The following is a 16,543-nucleotide window of genomic DNA, read 5'->3' as shown; positions in this document are numbered from 1 at the left end:
CAGCAGGGACACTGACGGTGTCCCTCACTTCAAACATTCTGCAGGAGGAGCATTGTACTGCCTTCCCTGACATCACCTCTAGATTTTAAAAAAAAACAAGAAAAGAAAAAAAGAGCTTACCTGATATTCCCTCAAACCCTGCTCCCGCTGAAAGGTAAGCAAATTTAAAGGCACTCACTCACCTTCACGACAGGCCCCTGCTCCCGCTTCCCAACAACCGTGGGTTTTTTTTTGGTTAGAGGAGGAGGTAGGGTGGGAAACACTGACGAAGTGTTTAGGGTTTAACTGTCACTTGACAACAGCCCCTCCACAAACCACCTTCAAATTAGGCTGACCGCACTGCACATATGCAAATTTCCCCAGAACAGCTGATCAGTAGCTCTGCTCTGCTGCCCTCTGCTGGATGCTTGCCTTCACTCAAACTCCTTGGGTCTCCTTCGCAGGTTCACCTTCAAATTAGGCTGACCGCACTGCACGTATGCAAATTTCCCCAGAACAGCTGCTCAGTAGCTCTGCTCTGCTGCCCTCTGCTGGATGCTTGCCTTCACTCAAACTCCTTGGGTCTCCTTCGCAGGTTCACCTTCAAATTAGGCTGACCACACTGCACGTATGCAAATTTCCCCAGAACAGCTGATCAGTAGCTCAGCTCTGCTGCCCTCTGCTGGATAAATTAAATGTTTTATAGAGACCTGATTCTAGTAACCGTTAGAGATGGGTACTTTATGGGTATATTAATGAAATATTAGATAAATGTCCCAAACCATAAGATAGAGTAGAGTAGAACCTTGCCTTGACTAAGGGTGACTGATCCACCAAGGATGAACAGCGATGAATAGTGTGAACCACCATGCTTCGCGTTCAGGATCAAGAGGACGGAATGTAGCCATCTAAGATGGCCCACCTGCAAAGGACCATGGGAATTATGGCCAAGCCAGGACTCAGACAGATACAGAGCCTATGTGTATCTGAAACACAGGTAACCAGATCTGATCGAAACCCCGCTCGTTTGCATTTTAATGGCCCATTTTCCCAGGATAATAGAACTCCAATCAGCAACAGGTGCAGCCACAGACTGATCGGCGCCACTCCCCTTACTCAGAAAGCACAACTGCCAAGGTCAATGACCGCTGAGCACCCGCCCAGCTACCAAGGAACCTGCCCCTTTATTGGCCGAAATCGAAGACAGTGATCAGAGCCCTGTTGAACTATTGAGTCCAAGGTTAAGGACCACCCCAATGAGCCTGAAATCCCAGGGGGATAAAAGAGAGCACAGCCATGTGTTCTGTCTCTTATGGATCCAGCCTGTGCCAACCCAATCGTAGCAGGAACAGCCAGCCAAGTTCAAGACCAACAATTGCTACCTGACGGGCGAGCCCAGCAGAGACAGAGCCACATTCTTCAAACCAGCCAAGTGAAATCCAGATAAAGGCCTTATCCATTTGCACAGTGCCAGTCGTCCTGAAGTTAAGTATAGGTTATTGTAGCTGATAGGAGTAGTTTAACTCATAGTAGATATTGCGTTTGCATGTCGAGATAACTCTTGTGTTTGTAAATAAACCATCTTTTGAACTAACTGGTTGTGTGGTCATTTGATCAATATAAGGGAAGGCTTGTGGTTCACTAAGATAAATAGAAATACCCACAGTATTGGCAACGCTGTTGGGTGGGACCGAAAAAACACCAACAGTGTTGGTGATTGACCTATTCCAGTGGGTGTTGGTGATTGACCTATTCCAGTGGATGTTGGTAATTGACGTCTTCCAGTGGGTGTTGGTAATTGACCTATTCCAGTGGGTGTTGGTAATTGACATCTTCCTGTGGGTGTTGGTAAATGACCTATTCCAGTGGGTGCTGGTAATTGAGCTATTCCTGTGGGTGTTGGTAATTGACCTATTCCAGTGGGTGTTGGTAATTGACCTATTCCAGTGGGTGTTGGTAATTGACCTATTCCAGTGGGTGTTGGTAATTGACCTATTCCAATGGGTGTTGGTAATTGACCTATTCCAGTGGGTGTTGGTAATTGACCTATTCCAGTGGGTGTTGGTAATTGACCTATTCCAGTGGGTGTTGGTAATTGACCTATTCCAGTGGGTGCTGGTAATTGACCTATTCCAGTGGGTGCTGGTAATTGAGCTATTCCAGTGGGTGTTGGTAATTGACCTATTCCAGTGGGTGCTGGTAATTGAGCTATTCCAGTGGGTGTTGGTAATTGACCTATTCCAGTGGGTGTTGGTAATTGACCTATTCCAGTGGGTGCTGGTAATTGACCTATTCCAGTGGGTGCTGGTAATTGAGCTATTCCAGTGGGTGTTGGTAATTGACCTATTCCAGTGGGTGTTGGTAATTGACCTATTCCAGTGGGTGCTGGTAATTGACCTATTCCAGTAGGTGTTGGTAATTGAGCTATTCCAGTAGGTGTTGGTAATTGACCTATTCCAATGGGTGTTGGTAAATTACCTATTCCAGTGGGTGCTGGTAATTGATCTATTGCAGTGGGTGTTGGTGATTGACCTTTTCCCAGCGTACAAGCAGAAACTCAAGCGGGAGAATCCAGCTAAGAAGGTCATGCAGTGCTGGTCTGAGGAAACATAAGAGCTCTTTTGTGACTGCTTAGAGATAGTGGACTGGTCCATATTTAAGAACTCAGTGACCAACTTAAATGAGGATGCCACCACCGTCACAGACTTCATCAGCAAATGTGTGGACGACTGCGTGCCAAAGAAAGCAGTACGTACATTCCCCAACCGGAAACCATGGCTCAATCGCGAGATTGACTCCCTACTGAAGGACAGATCTGAGGCGTTCAAGTCAGATGACCCTCACCTATACAGGAAATCCAGGTACGACCTCTGCAAAGCAATCCGAGATGCCAAGAGAGAATATCAAACCAAGCTAGAGTCACAGACAGACTCTCAGCGCTTGTGACAAGGACTAAACAGCATATTGGGCTACAAAGCGAAGCCGAGCAGTGTCTCGGGCAGCAGCGCACCCCTCCCCGATGAACTCAATGCATTCTATGCTCGGTTCGAGCAGTTAACCAACAATCCGTGTCGAGTGCCCCAGCAGCCCATAACTCACGCATACCAACCATCACAGCTTCCGAAGTCAGTTCGGCCTTCCTTTTTTCTTATTTTAGAGTACCCAATTAATTTTTTCCAATTAAGGGGCAATTTAGTGTGGCCAATCCACCTACCCTGCACATATTTGGGTTGTGGGGGCGAAACCCACGCAGACACGGGGAGAATGTGCAAACTCCACACGGACAGTGACCCAGAGCCAGGATCGAACCTGGGACCTCGGCGCCGTGAGGCAGCAGTGCTGACCCACTGCGCTAGCGTGCTGCCCAGATCGGCCATCCTGAAAGTGAACCCTCGGAAGGCGAAAGGCCCGGACGGGATCCCTGGTTGTGCCCTCAGAGCTTGCGCGGACCAGCTGGCAGATGTGTTCGCGGACATCTTTAACCTGTCCCTAATCCAATCCGAGGTCCCCACCTGCTTCAAGAAGGCCACCAGAAGAACCAGGCAACGTGCCTCAATGACTACCGTCCTGTGGCCCTGACTTCAGTCATAATGAAGTGCTTCGAGATGTTGATCATGAAGCGCATCACCTCCATTCTCCCAGAATGCCTTGATCCACTGCAATTTGCATTCCGCCGGAACCGGTCCACATCAGACGTCATTTCCCTGGACCTACACTCATTCCTAAAACATCTCGACAAAAAGGACTCCTACATCAGACTCCTATCTATTGACTGCAGCTCCGCCTTCTACACCATAATCCCAGCCAAACTCGTATCAAAGTTCCAAAATCTAGGACTTGGCTCCTCACTCTGCAACTGGATCCTCAATTTTCTGACCAACAGACCACAATCAATAAGAATGAACAACAACACCTCCTCCACAATAGTCCTCCATACCGGGGACCCGCAAGGCTGCGTACTTAGCTCCCTACTCTACTCCCTGTACATACATGACTGCGTGGCAAAATTTGGTTCCAACTCCATCTACAAGTTGGCTGACGATCCGACAATAGTGGGCCGGACCTCGAATAACCAAGAGTCAGAATACAGGAGGGAGATAGAGAACTTGGTGGAGTGGTGTAACGACAACAATCTCTCCCTCAATGCCGGCAAAACTAAAGAGCTGGTCATCGACTTCAGGAAGCAAAGTACTGTACACACCCCTGTCAGCATCAATGGGGCCAAGGTGGAGATGGTGAGCAGTTTCAAATTCCCAGTGGTGCACATCTCCAAAAATCTGTCCTGGTCCACCCACGTCGACGCTACCACCAAGAAAGCACAACAGCGCCTATACTTCCTCAGGAAACTAAGAAAATTTGGCATGTCCACATTACCCCTTACCAACTTTTATAGCTGCACCATAGAATGCATCCTATCTGGCAGCATCACAGCCAGGTATGGCAACTGCTCGGCCCAGGACCACAAGAAACTTCAGAGAGTCGTGAACACGGCCCAGTCCGTCACACGAACCTGCCTCCCATCCATTGACTCCATCTGTCAGGAATAAAAGAATGACTAAGGTAAGAGTAGGGCCAATCAAGGACAGTAGTGGGAAGTTGCGCAATGAGTCCGAGGAGATAGTAGAGGTGCTAAATGAGTATTTTTCGTCAGTATTCACACAGGAAAAAGACAAAGTTGTCGAGGAGAATACTGAGATACAGGCTACTAGACTAGAAGGGCTTGAGATTCATAAGGAGGAGGTGTTAGCGATTCTGGAAAGTGTGAAAATAGATAAATCCCCTGGGCCGGATGGGATTTATCCTAGGATTCTCTGGGAAGCTAGGGAGGAGATTGCTGAGCCTTTGGCTTTGATCTTTAAGTCAACTTTGTCTACAGGAATAGTGCCAGAGGACTGGAGGATAGCAAATGTTGTCCCCTTGTACAAGAAGGGGAGTAGAGATAACCCCGGTAACTATAGGCCAGTGAGCCTTATTTCTGTTGTGGGAAAAGTCTTGGAAAGGTTTATAAGAGATAGGATGTATAATCATCTGGAAAGGAATAATTTGATTAGAGATAGTCAACATGGTTTTGTGAAGGGTAAGTCGTGCCCCACAAACCTCATTGAGTTCTTCGAGAATGTGACCAAACAGGTGGATGAGGGTAAAGCAGTTGATGTGGTGTATATGTATTTCAGTAAAGCATTTGATAAGGTTCCCCACGGTAGGCTATTGCAGAAAATACAGAGGCATGGGATTCAGGGTGATTTAGCAGTTTGGATCAGAAATTGGCTAGCTGAAAGAAGACAAAGAGTGGTGGTTGATGGGAAATGCTCTGACTGGTGTCCAGTTACTAGTGGTGTGCCACAAGGATCTGTTTTGGGGCCGTTGCTGTTTGTCATTTTTATAAATGACCTGGAGGAGGGCGTAGAAGGATGGGTGAGTAAATTTGCAGATGACACTAAAGTCGGTGGAGTTGTGGACAGTGCAGAAGGATGTTACAAGTTACAGAGGGACATAAGCTGCAGAGCTGGGCTGACAGGTGGCAAATGGAGTTTAATGCAGAAAAGTGTGAGGTGATTCATTTTGGAAGGAATAACAGAAAGGCAGAGTACTGGGCTAATGGTAAGATTCTTGGTAGTGTGGACGAGCAGAGAGATCTCGGTGTCCATGTCCATAGGTCCCTGAAAGTTGCCACCCAGGTTGAGAGGGTTGTTAAGAAGGCATACGGTGTGTTAGCTTTTATTGGTAGAGGAATTGAGTTTCGGAGCCATGAGGCCATGTTGCAGTTGTACAAAACTCTGGTGCGGCCGCATTTGGAGAATTGTGCGCAGTTCTGGTCGCCACATTATAGGAAGGATGGGGAAGCATTGAAAAGGGTACAGAGGAGATTTACAAGAATGTTGCCTGGTATGGAGGGAAGATCATACGAGGAAAGGCTGAAGGACATGAGGCTATTTTCGTTAGAGAGAAGAAGGTTAAGAGGTGACTTAATTGAGGCATACAAGATGATCAGAGGATTAGATAGGGTGGACAGTGAGAGCCTTTTTCCTCGGATGGTGATGTCCAGCACGAGGGGACATAGCTTTAAATTGAGGGGAGATAGATATAGGACAGATGTCAGAGGTAGGTTCTTTACTCAGAGAGTAGTAAGGGTGTGGAATGCCCTGCCTGCAACAGTAGTGGACTCGCCAACACTAAACGCATTCAAATGGTCATTGGATAGGCATATGGATGATAAGGGAATAGTGTAGAGGGACTTTAGAGGGGTTTCACAGGACAGCGCAACATCGAGGGCTGAAGAGCCTGTACTGCGCTGTAATGTTCTATGTTCTATGTTCTATCTACATCTCCCGCTGCCTGGGGAAAGCGGGCAGCATAATCAAAGACCCCTCCCATCCGGCTTACTCACTCTTCCAACTTCTTCCATCGGGCAGGAGTTACAGAAGTCTGAGAACACGCACAAACAGACTCAAAAACAGCTTCTTCCCCGCTGTTAGCAGACTCTTAAACGACCCTCTTATGGGCTGACCTCATTAACAATTGTGGGGCAGCACGGTAGCATTGTGGATAGCACAATCGCTTCACAGCTCCAGGGTCCCAGGTTCGATTCCGGCTTGGGTCACTGTCTGTGCGGAGTCTGCACATCCTCCCCGTGTGTGCGTGGGTTTCCTCCGGGTGCTCCGGTTTCCTCCCACAGTCCAAAGATGTGCAGGTTAGGTGGATTGGCCATGCTAAATTGCCCTTAGTGTCCAAAATTGCCCGTAGTGTTGGGTGGGATTAATGGGTTATGGGGATAGGGTGGAGTTGTTGACCTTGGGTAGGGTGCTCTTTCCAAGAGCCGGTGAAGACTCGCTGGGCTGAATGGCCTCCTTCTCCACTGTAAATTCTATGAACAGCACACCCTGTATGCTTCATCCGATGCCGGTGCTTATGTAGTTACATTGTATACCTTGTGTTGCTCTATTATGTATTTTCTTTTATTCCCTTTTCTTCCCATGTACTGAATGATCTGTTGAGCTGCTCGCAGAAAAATACTTTTCACTGTACCTCGGTACACATGACAATCAACAAATCCAATCCAACCCAATTCCAGTGAGTGTTGGTGATTGACCTATTCCAGTGGGTGTTGCTGATTGACCTATTCCAGTGGGTGTTGGTGATTGACCTATTCCAGTGGGTGTTGCTGATTGACCTATTCCAGTGGGTGTTGCTGATTGACATATTCCAGTGGATTTTGGTGATTGACCTATTCCAGTGGGTGTTGCTGATTGACCTATTCCAGTGGGTGTTGCTGATTGACATATTCCAGTGGATTTTGGTGATTGACCTATTCCAGTGGGTGTTGCTTATTGGCCTATTCCAGTGGGTGTTGCTGATTGACCTATTCCAGTGGATTTTGGTGATTGACCTATTCCAGTGGGTGTTGCTTATTGGCCTATTCCAGTGGGTGTTGCTGATTGACCTATTCCAGTGGATTTTGGTGATTGACCTATTCCAGTGGGTGTTGCTTATTGGCCTATTCCAGTGGGTGTAAAGGTTAAGGTGAAGAATGCTATTGCTGTTGCATTTCCCCACACCTAACTGCAAGGATACTATCTCTGGCTCTAAATGGCAGAGCAGTCTCAATGGGCTAAATGGTCTACTCCTGTTGCAATGTGTGGTGAATGTATTGTATTAACCATTCACCATGTATGTTACTGTATCACGCTGTTGCCCATGCGGGCTCCACCTATAGACCATTGTACGATATTACATGGAAATTTAAGGAAAGAATTTGGTCAAACATACATGGAGTTTGAAAGGCTCAAACAGAGTAATTTTGATAGGTGGATAAGGGCTTTGAAAATAGATCAAACGTATGAAGCTCTCAGAGAAATTATACTTTTGGAGGAGTTTAAAAATTCATTTCCTGATGTAGTGAGAACTCATGTGGAAGAACAGAGGGTTAAGCAAAGAGAGGGTGTTTAATGGGTGTTTCTCTGGTTGGCAATCAGTAGCTAGTGGTGTCCCTCAGGGATCCGTGTTGGGCCCACAATTGTTCACAATCTACATAGATGATTTGGAGTTCGGGACCAAGGGCAATGTGTCCAAGTTTGCAGATGACACTAAGATGAGTGGTAAAGCGAAAAGTGCAGAGGATACTGCAAGTCTGCAGAGGGATTTGGATAGGTTAAGTGAATGGGCTAGGGTCTGGCAAATGGAATACAGTGTTGATAAATGTGAGGTTATCCGTTTTGGTAGGAATAACAGCAAATGGGATTATTATTTAAACAAGAAAATATTAAAGCATGCTGCTGTGCAGAGAGACCTGAGCGTGCTAGTGCATGAATCACAGAAAGTTGGTTTACAGGTGCAGCAGGTGATTAAGAAGGCAAATGGAATTTCGTCCTTCATTGCTAGAGGGATGGAGTTTAAGACTAGGGAGGTTATGCTGCAAATGTATAAGGTTTTAGTGAGGCCACACCTGGAGTATTGTGTTCAGTTTTGGTCTCCTTACTTGAGAAAGGACGTACTGGCACTGGAGGGTGTGCAGAGGAGATTCACGAGGTTAATCCCAGAGCTGAAGGGGTTGGATTACGAGGAGAGGTTGAGTAGACTGGGACTGTACTCGTTGGAATTTAGAAGGATGAGGGGGGATCTTATCGAAACATTTAAAATTATGAAGGGAATAGATAGGATAGATGTGGGCAGGTTGTTTCCACTGGCGGGTGAAAGCAGAACTAGGGGGCATAACCTCAAAATAAGGGGAAGTAGATTTAGGACTGAGTTTAAGAGGAACTTCTTCACCCAAAGGGTTGTGAATCTATGGAATTCCTTGCCCAGTGAAGCAGTTGAGGCTCCTTCATTAAATGTTTTTAAGGTAAAGATAGATAGTTTTTTGAAGAAAAAGGGATTAAGGGTTATGGTGTTCGGGCCGTAAAGTGGAGCTGAGTCCACAAAAGATCAGCCATGATCTCATTGAATGGTGGAGCAGGCTTAAGGGGCCAGATGGCCTACTCCTGCTCCTAGTTCTTATGTTCTTAAAACTGCGAGATTAGCAGCAGAAATGGCAGATGATTATGAATTAGTTCATAAATCAAAGATTGGTTTCCGACATCAGTTTCAGCCGGTGAGGGATAGAAACTGCGGACATGAGAAATACTCAAGTGGTAAAGGTAAAGGTGATATGATGGGAGACAATAAAGAGAGTGTACCTCAGATTTAAAAAGAAATCCAGGAGGGTGGAAAAGAGATGAAAAGTTTCAAATGTTTTCACTGTAATAAACTAGGCCATGTAACGTCACCGTATTGGTGGTTGAAGAAAAGCACTGGGAAGGCTGATGTGGTAAAACAGGATAAGACAGTGGGATCTGTTGGAGTGGTAAAGGAAAGCCCAAGGGAAGTGAAGGAGGTGCAAACGATTGTACAGCCTGTTCAAGAAGTAATTGTTAAGAAGGTGCCAGATGTCTTGAAAGAATTTACTTCTGTGGGTAAAGTTTACTCATGTGTATCAGGAGGAGCAGGTAAAGAAGTCACAAGTTTAAGAGATACAGGGGCTAGTCAATCTTTAATGGTAAGAGATGAGGAATTATGTAGTTTGGGAAGAATTTTGCCAAAAAAGGTGGTGCTATGTGGAATTCAGGGTGAGAGGAGTAGCGTTCCATTATATAAGGTAAAGTTGGAAAGTCCAGTGACGAGTGGTGAAGTGGTAGTAGGAGTAATAGAGAAACTATCTTGTCCAGGAAACAGTTTATCTTGGGTAAAGATATAGCTGGATCGCAGGTGGGAGTGATGCCTACTGTGGTTGATAAGCCAGTGCAAAATCAGACAACTGAAGTGTTGAAGGACGAATATCCTGGGATTTTTCCTGATTGTGTAGTTACCCGGTCGCAACGTCACAGGTTAAGACAAGAGGAGAAATCAAAGAGTGAAGATGAAGTTGAAGTGCAATTATCAGAAATGAACAAGAACAAGAACAGGTGGAGGATGAGGCGGATATTTTTAGTTCAGGAAAATTGGCGGAGTTACAACAGAAAGATGTAGAAATAAAATGGATATATCAGAAAGCATATATGGAAGAAGGATCTGAGAGTATACTAGAGTGTTATTTCCGTAAAAGTGATGTCTTGATGAGAAAATGGAGAGCTGTACATATGCAGGCGGATGAAAAGTGGGCAGAAGTTCATCAAGTCGTATTGCCGGTAGGGTACAGAAAGGAGGAGTTGCGAGTTGCACATCCAGTAGGAGGTCATTTGGGAATAAGGAAAACTCAAGCTAAAATCCAGAAACATTTTTATTGGTCTGGACTACATAAAGACGTAGTTAAATTTTGTCAATCATGTCACACATGTCAAGTGATAGGGAAACCTCAAGCAGTGATAAAACCAGCGCCCTTAATACCCATTCCAGCATTTAAGGAACCTTTTACAAGGGTCCTAATTGATTGTGTAGGACCGCTTCCTAAAACAAAAAGTGGGAATCAACATCTTTTGACTATAATGGATGTGTCTACTAGGTTTCCAGAGGCCATTTCAGTATGTAATATTACAGCTGAAAGGATTGTGGAGGAGTTACTTCGATTCTTTACTAGATATGGACTACCCACAGAAATTCAATCGGATCAAGGATCAAATTTTACTTCAAAGATATTCAAAGAAGTTATGGATAGTTTAGGAATAAAACAATTTAAATCAACTGCGTATCATCCAGAATTGCAGGGAGTGTTAGAAAGGTGGCATCAGACATTAAAGACAATGTTGAGGGCGTATTGTCAAGATTATCCAGAGGATTGGGATAAAGGAATTCCATTCGTATTGTTTGCAATTAGGGATGTACCTAATGAGTCTAACAAATTTAATCCTTTTGAACTAATCTTTGGTCATGAGGTAAGAGGACCACTTAAATTGATTTAAGGAAAAATTGGTGGGTGAGAAATCGTAAATGACACTATTGAATTACGTGTCACATTTTAGGGAACGATTAAATAAAGCAGGTGAATTGGCTAGACAACATTTGAAAGTTGCACAAAATGTGATGAAACGGGTAACGGACAAGAAATCCAAAGTTCGTAATTTGGTCAGTGGGGATAAAGTTTTAGTGTTGTTACCAGTGGTAGGTGAGCCTTTAAAAGCTAGGTTTTGTGGACTGTATCAGATTGAAAGGAAATTAAGTGAGGTGAATTATGTGGTAAAAACACCAGATAGAAGGAACACTTACCGAGTGTGTCATGTGAATGTGTTTAAAAGGTACTTTGAAAGGGAAGGAGAGAAAAAGGAAGTTTTAATGATTCTAACTCAAAGTGGCGAACCAAATCCAGATCACTGTGAATTTGACATACCTCAAATTAAATTGGAAAATGAGGATGCTCTTAAAAATTGGGATGAATTGTTAAGTTGCCTTCCAGAGGAAAAACGAACTGACCTGAAAGAGTTATTGATATCACATGGGCAAGTTTGTAGAGATAAACGGGGAAGTACTAAAATGGCTATACATGATGTAGATGTGGGAAATGCTGTTCCTATCAAACAACATCCATATAGACTTAACCCTTTAAAATTGGCACAGGTTAACAGAGAGATTGAGAGTATGCTGAAAAATGGCATAATTGAAGTGGGTTGCAGTCAATGGAGCTCACGCATAGTGATGGTACCTAAACCAGACAGTACCCAACGGTTGTGTGTGGACTATTGAAAGGCTAATGCAGTTACAAGAACGGACTCTTACCCTATCCCACGTTTGGAGGATTGCATTGAGAAAGTGGGACAATCCGGTTTTATTTCCAAATTGGATTTACTTGAAGGTTACTGGCAGGTACCTTTATCCAAAAGGGCGAAGGAGATTTCAGCTTTTGTGACTCCAGATGGTATATACCAATTCAAAGTTATGCCATTTGGCATGAAAAATGCCACAGCCTCATTTCAACGTTTAACTAATACAGTCATTTCAGGATTACCCAATTGTGCGGTATACATTGACGATCTGGTCGTGTTCAGACATGGAAAGAACATTTAATACAACTGAGGGAGTTATTTGATCAACTTCAGGAGGCGGGTTTAGTGATAAACCTAGCCAAAAGTGAATTTGGAAAAGCCCAAGTCATTTTCCTTGGCCATACAATCGGACAGTGTCGAATGGTCCCACGGGACGTGAAAACAAAAGTTATTGGGTAGTGTCCGATACCCTCGACACGACAGGAAATTATGCGGTTTCTTGGTATGAGTGGATTTTACCGGAAATTTGCACCAAATCTTAGCAGTGTGGTCATTCTACTGACGGACTTACTCAAGAAGCGTAACAAATTCCAGTGGACAGCGGAGTGTCAACAGGCATTTGACGGACTGAAGGCTGTGTTAACCACTGCTCCTGTGTTAGCCATCCCAAATTATACCAAACTATTCAAAGTGGCTGTTGATGCGAGTGATGTGGGTGTAGGTGCGGTGCTTCTACAAGACGATGACGAAGGGCTGGAGCGGCCTGTTGATTCTTTTTCAAAGAAATTGAATTCTCACCAGAAAAAATATTCGACGATTGAGAAGGAGACTTTGAGTTTTGTGTTGGCTTTTCAAAATTTTCACATTTATGTGACCAGCAATCCATCTGACACCATTATATGTACATAATCCTTTGACGTTTTTGGAGCGATTCCGGAATAACAATGCAAGGCGGTTTCGCTGGAGTTTATTATTACAGCCATTTCATTTAAAAATAGTACATGTGGCAGGACGGGAAAATGTGATAGCTGATGCTTTGTCACGAATGTGATGAATGGAAGGATTTCGATTGGAGGAAGAAGAACGGGAAAGATGAACTTTATTATTATGCCTGTTTGGGTGTGTTGTTTTTTTTGTGAAACAAAAAAGTATATTTACTGTGTACATTTCTTAGTCGACCGTGCAAAAGTGAAAAATGAAACTTGAAGTTGATGGGGTTTTTTTTCTTGGGGGGAGGTGTCATGTGAGAGTACCTTTAAGAAATGAATGTTTAAGCAATGTACCTTTAAGAAATGGAGCAGCTAATATTACTGAAGTGATGTCAGAGTGTGGGTGGAGCTGGGTTTTTAGCTCAGCCATTTTGTTTCAGTGTTTAGTTTCAGTTTTGAGGAAAAGAGCTTGGGTGTGTCTGTGTTTGCAGTGATCTGGATCTGTGGAGATCTCTGCCAGGAAAGACTAACTCTGAATCATTTGGGTGATTTAAACTCATCATAGTAATGTCTTTAACCTGATGTGTTTCTGTTTAAAGGTGTTAAGTATTTTGGAGGTTTGAAGGAACATTTTGAGGGATTATTTAGTGTTGTATTATTTTCAGGGTTATCTTGGAAGTAAGGGGTGTTGAGGGATCCAATGTTTATTTAAAAAGGTTAAGTTGAATTCATGGAATAAACATTGTTTTGTGTTTTAAAACCCACGTGTCCATAATTGTAATACCACACCTGGAGACCAAGCCGTGTGCTTCAAAAGCAACAATACATTAAAGGGAGAGGTTGGTTGAACTCCATGATACATTTTGGGATTCTGAAAACGCCATTTCCATAACAATAGGCAGCGGGGCAAGATCAAGAATGATAAGATCTTGAGGTGGAGGATCGAACTCTCCACCTATTATTACGATATAGTATGGGGGCAGCACGGTAGCATAGTGGTTAGCATAAATGCTTCACAGCTCCAGGGTCCCAGGTTCGATTCCCGGCTGGGTCACTGTCTGTGCGGAGTCTGCACGTCCTCCCCGTGTGTGCGTGGGTTTCCTCCGGGTGCTCCGGTTTCCTCCCACAGTCCAAAGATGTGCGGGTTAGGTGGATTGGCCATGCGAAATTGCCCTTAGTGTCCTAAAAAATAAGGTTAATGGGGGGGTTGTTGGGTTACTGGTATAGGGTGGATACGTTGGCTTGAGTAGGGTGATCATTGCTCGGCACAACATCGAGGGCCGAAGGGCCTGTTCTGTGCTGTACTGTTCTAAATTCTAAGTATATCATCCTGGGAAGCTCAACGAGCCCCCAGATGCCCTGTCCCGCGGCACGTGCGCCAGCACGCAAGATGACCGACTCCGGGCTATCCATGATGACCTCTGCCACCTGGGGGTTACCCGGCTTCTCCACTACATCAAGGCTCGCAACCTGCCCTACTTGACCGAGGAGGTCAGAGCCATGACCAGGGACTGCCCAAATCTGCGTGGAGTGTAAGCCGTACTTTTATCGACCGGATAAGGCCCACCTGGTAAATGCATCCCGGCCCTTTGAGCGCCTCAGTATTGACTTCAAAGGGCCCCTCCCCTCTACCAACCGCAACACATATTTCCTCAACATCATTGACCAGTTCTCCCGCTTCCCCTTTGCAATCCCTTGCCCCGACATGACCGCGGCCACCGTCATTAAAGCCCTACATAGTGTCTTCACCCTGTTTGGTTTCCCCACTTACGTCCAGATGACCGGGGCTCGTCGTTCAAGAGCGACGAACTGCGTCAGTACCTGCTCAGTAAGGGCGTCGCCTCGAGCAGGACTACCAGTTATAACGCCCGGGGAAATGGGCAGATGGAGAGGGAGAACCCGACGGTCGGGAAGGCTGTCCCCCTGGTCCTACAGTCTAGGAATCTCCCAGTTTCCCACTGGAAGGAGGTCATAGATCATAGAATTTACAGTTCAGAAGGAGGCCACTCAGCCCATCGAGTCTGCACCGGCTCCTGGAAAGACCACCCCACCCAAGGTCAACACCTCCACCCTATCCCCACAACCCAGCAACCCCACCCAACACGAAGGGCAACCTTGGACACTAAGGGCAATTTATCATGTCCAATCCATCTAACTTGCACATCTTTGGACTTTGGACTGTGGGAGGAAACCGGAGCACCCGGAGGAAACCCACGCACACACGGGGAGGATATGCAGATTCCGCACAGACAGTGACCCAAGCCGGAATCGAACCTGGGACCCTGGAGCTGTGAAGCGATTGTGCTATCCACAATGCTACAGTGCTGCCCTTTACATCACCATCGCCCCGTCGTCCCCGATGCACTCCACTCCATTAGGTCCCTCCTTTGCACGGCCACAAACGAGACCCCTCATGACCGCCTGTTTGTTTTCCCCAGGAAATCCGCCTCCGGGGTCTCGCTTCCATCCTGGCTGAAGACACCGGGGCCCTTCCTACTCCGCAAACACGTCAGGAGCCATAAGTCCGACCCCCTGGTTGAGAGGGTCCAGCTCCTTCACACCAACCCCAAGTATGCATACATAGAACCAGCCGACAGGATACGGTTTCCCTCCGGGACCTGGCACCCGCAGGTTCCACCACCACCGCCACCCCAAATTACCCCGCCCAACGTACACTGACCAGCACCCCCGTCCCTACATGGTACCCGCACCCCCTGCTGCCCCCCTCCCCCCTTCACCAACCCACCGGAACAAAGCTCCAGAAGAGACGCTCCCGGAGTCCACGTCTGTCCCCGCACTGGCGGCTTCAGAACCCATGCCCGCACAGATGAGTTTGACACCTGGGCCAGCTGCGATACCAGAGCTTCAGCGATCACAGCGCACAATATGGGCGCCAGACAGACTGAACCTGTGAACCCTTCACCCCCGCCGGACTTCAACTTTTTTAATAGGGGGTGAATGTGGTATACATATTGTATTAACCATTCACCATGTATGTTACTGTGTCACGCTGTTGCCCATGTGGGCTCCACCTATATTACATGGAATGGTGCCCTTGTGGGCTCCGCCCCTGGCTCCGCCCCTTGAGGGGAGGTGTAAAGAGCAGTAGCCCTGTCGGCAGCTCTCTCTGGCAGAGCAATCGCAGGCAGGAACTGTTCTAGTTGATTAAAGCCACAGTTTACATCTACTCTCTGTTTCGCGTGAATTGATGGCCGCATCACAATGTTTTACCGATCCTTGCATTGTCCTCCACAACAAACTTGTGCTTCTGTGGCATGTTGCAGCAATTCTGACCAGGTTTTCATACAAAGAATTGTTTCAGCCCCTAAGAAGAGGATCAAAACGTCAGGCTTGATAACAAAGCCAACACTGTTTCTCCCCTCTCACTCAATCCAGAAGAACGTGTAGCCAGCTGATGGACCTGTCAGCTGACTGTTTCCTGCTAGGTGACCTTCAGTAAAAGTAGCAATTTGAATGTTATAGAACATAGAACATAGAACAGTGCAGCATAGTACAGGCCCTTCGGCCATGATGTTGTGCCAACCATTTATCCTAATCTAAGATCAACCTAACCTACACCCCTTCAATTTATTGCTGTCCATGTGCCTGTCCAAGAGTCGCTTAAATGTCCCTAATGACTCTGACTCCATCACCTCTGCAGGCAGTGGATTCCACGCACCCACCACTTTCTGTGTAAATAACCTACCTCCAATCACCTTGAAATGATGTCCCCTCGTGACAGCCATTTCCACCCTGGGGAAAAGTCTCTGGCTATCCACTCTATCCATGCCTCTCATCACCTTGTACACCTCTATCAAGTGACCTCTCTTCCTTCTTCGCTCCCGTGAGAAAAGCCCTAGCTCCCTCAATCTTTCTTCATAAGACATGCCCTCCAGTCCAGGCAGCATCCTGGTAAATTTCCTCTGTACACTCTCCAAAGCATCCACATCCTTCCTATAATGAGGC

The 16,543-nt window shown here is 46.0% G+C and overlaps 1 protein-coding gene across 1 annotated transcript in view; it reads right to left on the bottom strand.

Annotated features, from left to right (window-relative positions):
- Positions 1-16,543, bottom strand: part of LOC119978968 (CD9 antigen-like) — a 212,780-nt gene that overhangs the window by 156,622 nt on the left and 39,615 nt on the right. The gene's annotated exons all lie outside the window — the stretch shown is intronic.

This window comes from Scyliorhinus canicula, chromosome 15, assembly GCF_902713615.1.
Source record: "Scyliorhinus canicula chromosome 15, sScyCan1.1, whole genome shotgun sequence".
Taxonomy (NCBI): Eukaryota; Metazoa; Chordata; class Chondrichthyes; order Carcharhiniformes; family Scyliorhinidae; genus Scyliorhinus; species Scyliorhinus canicula.
This window is presented reverse-complemented; position numbering and strand designations above follow the sequence as displayed.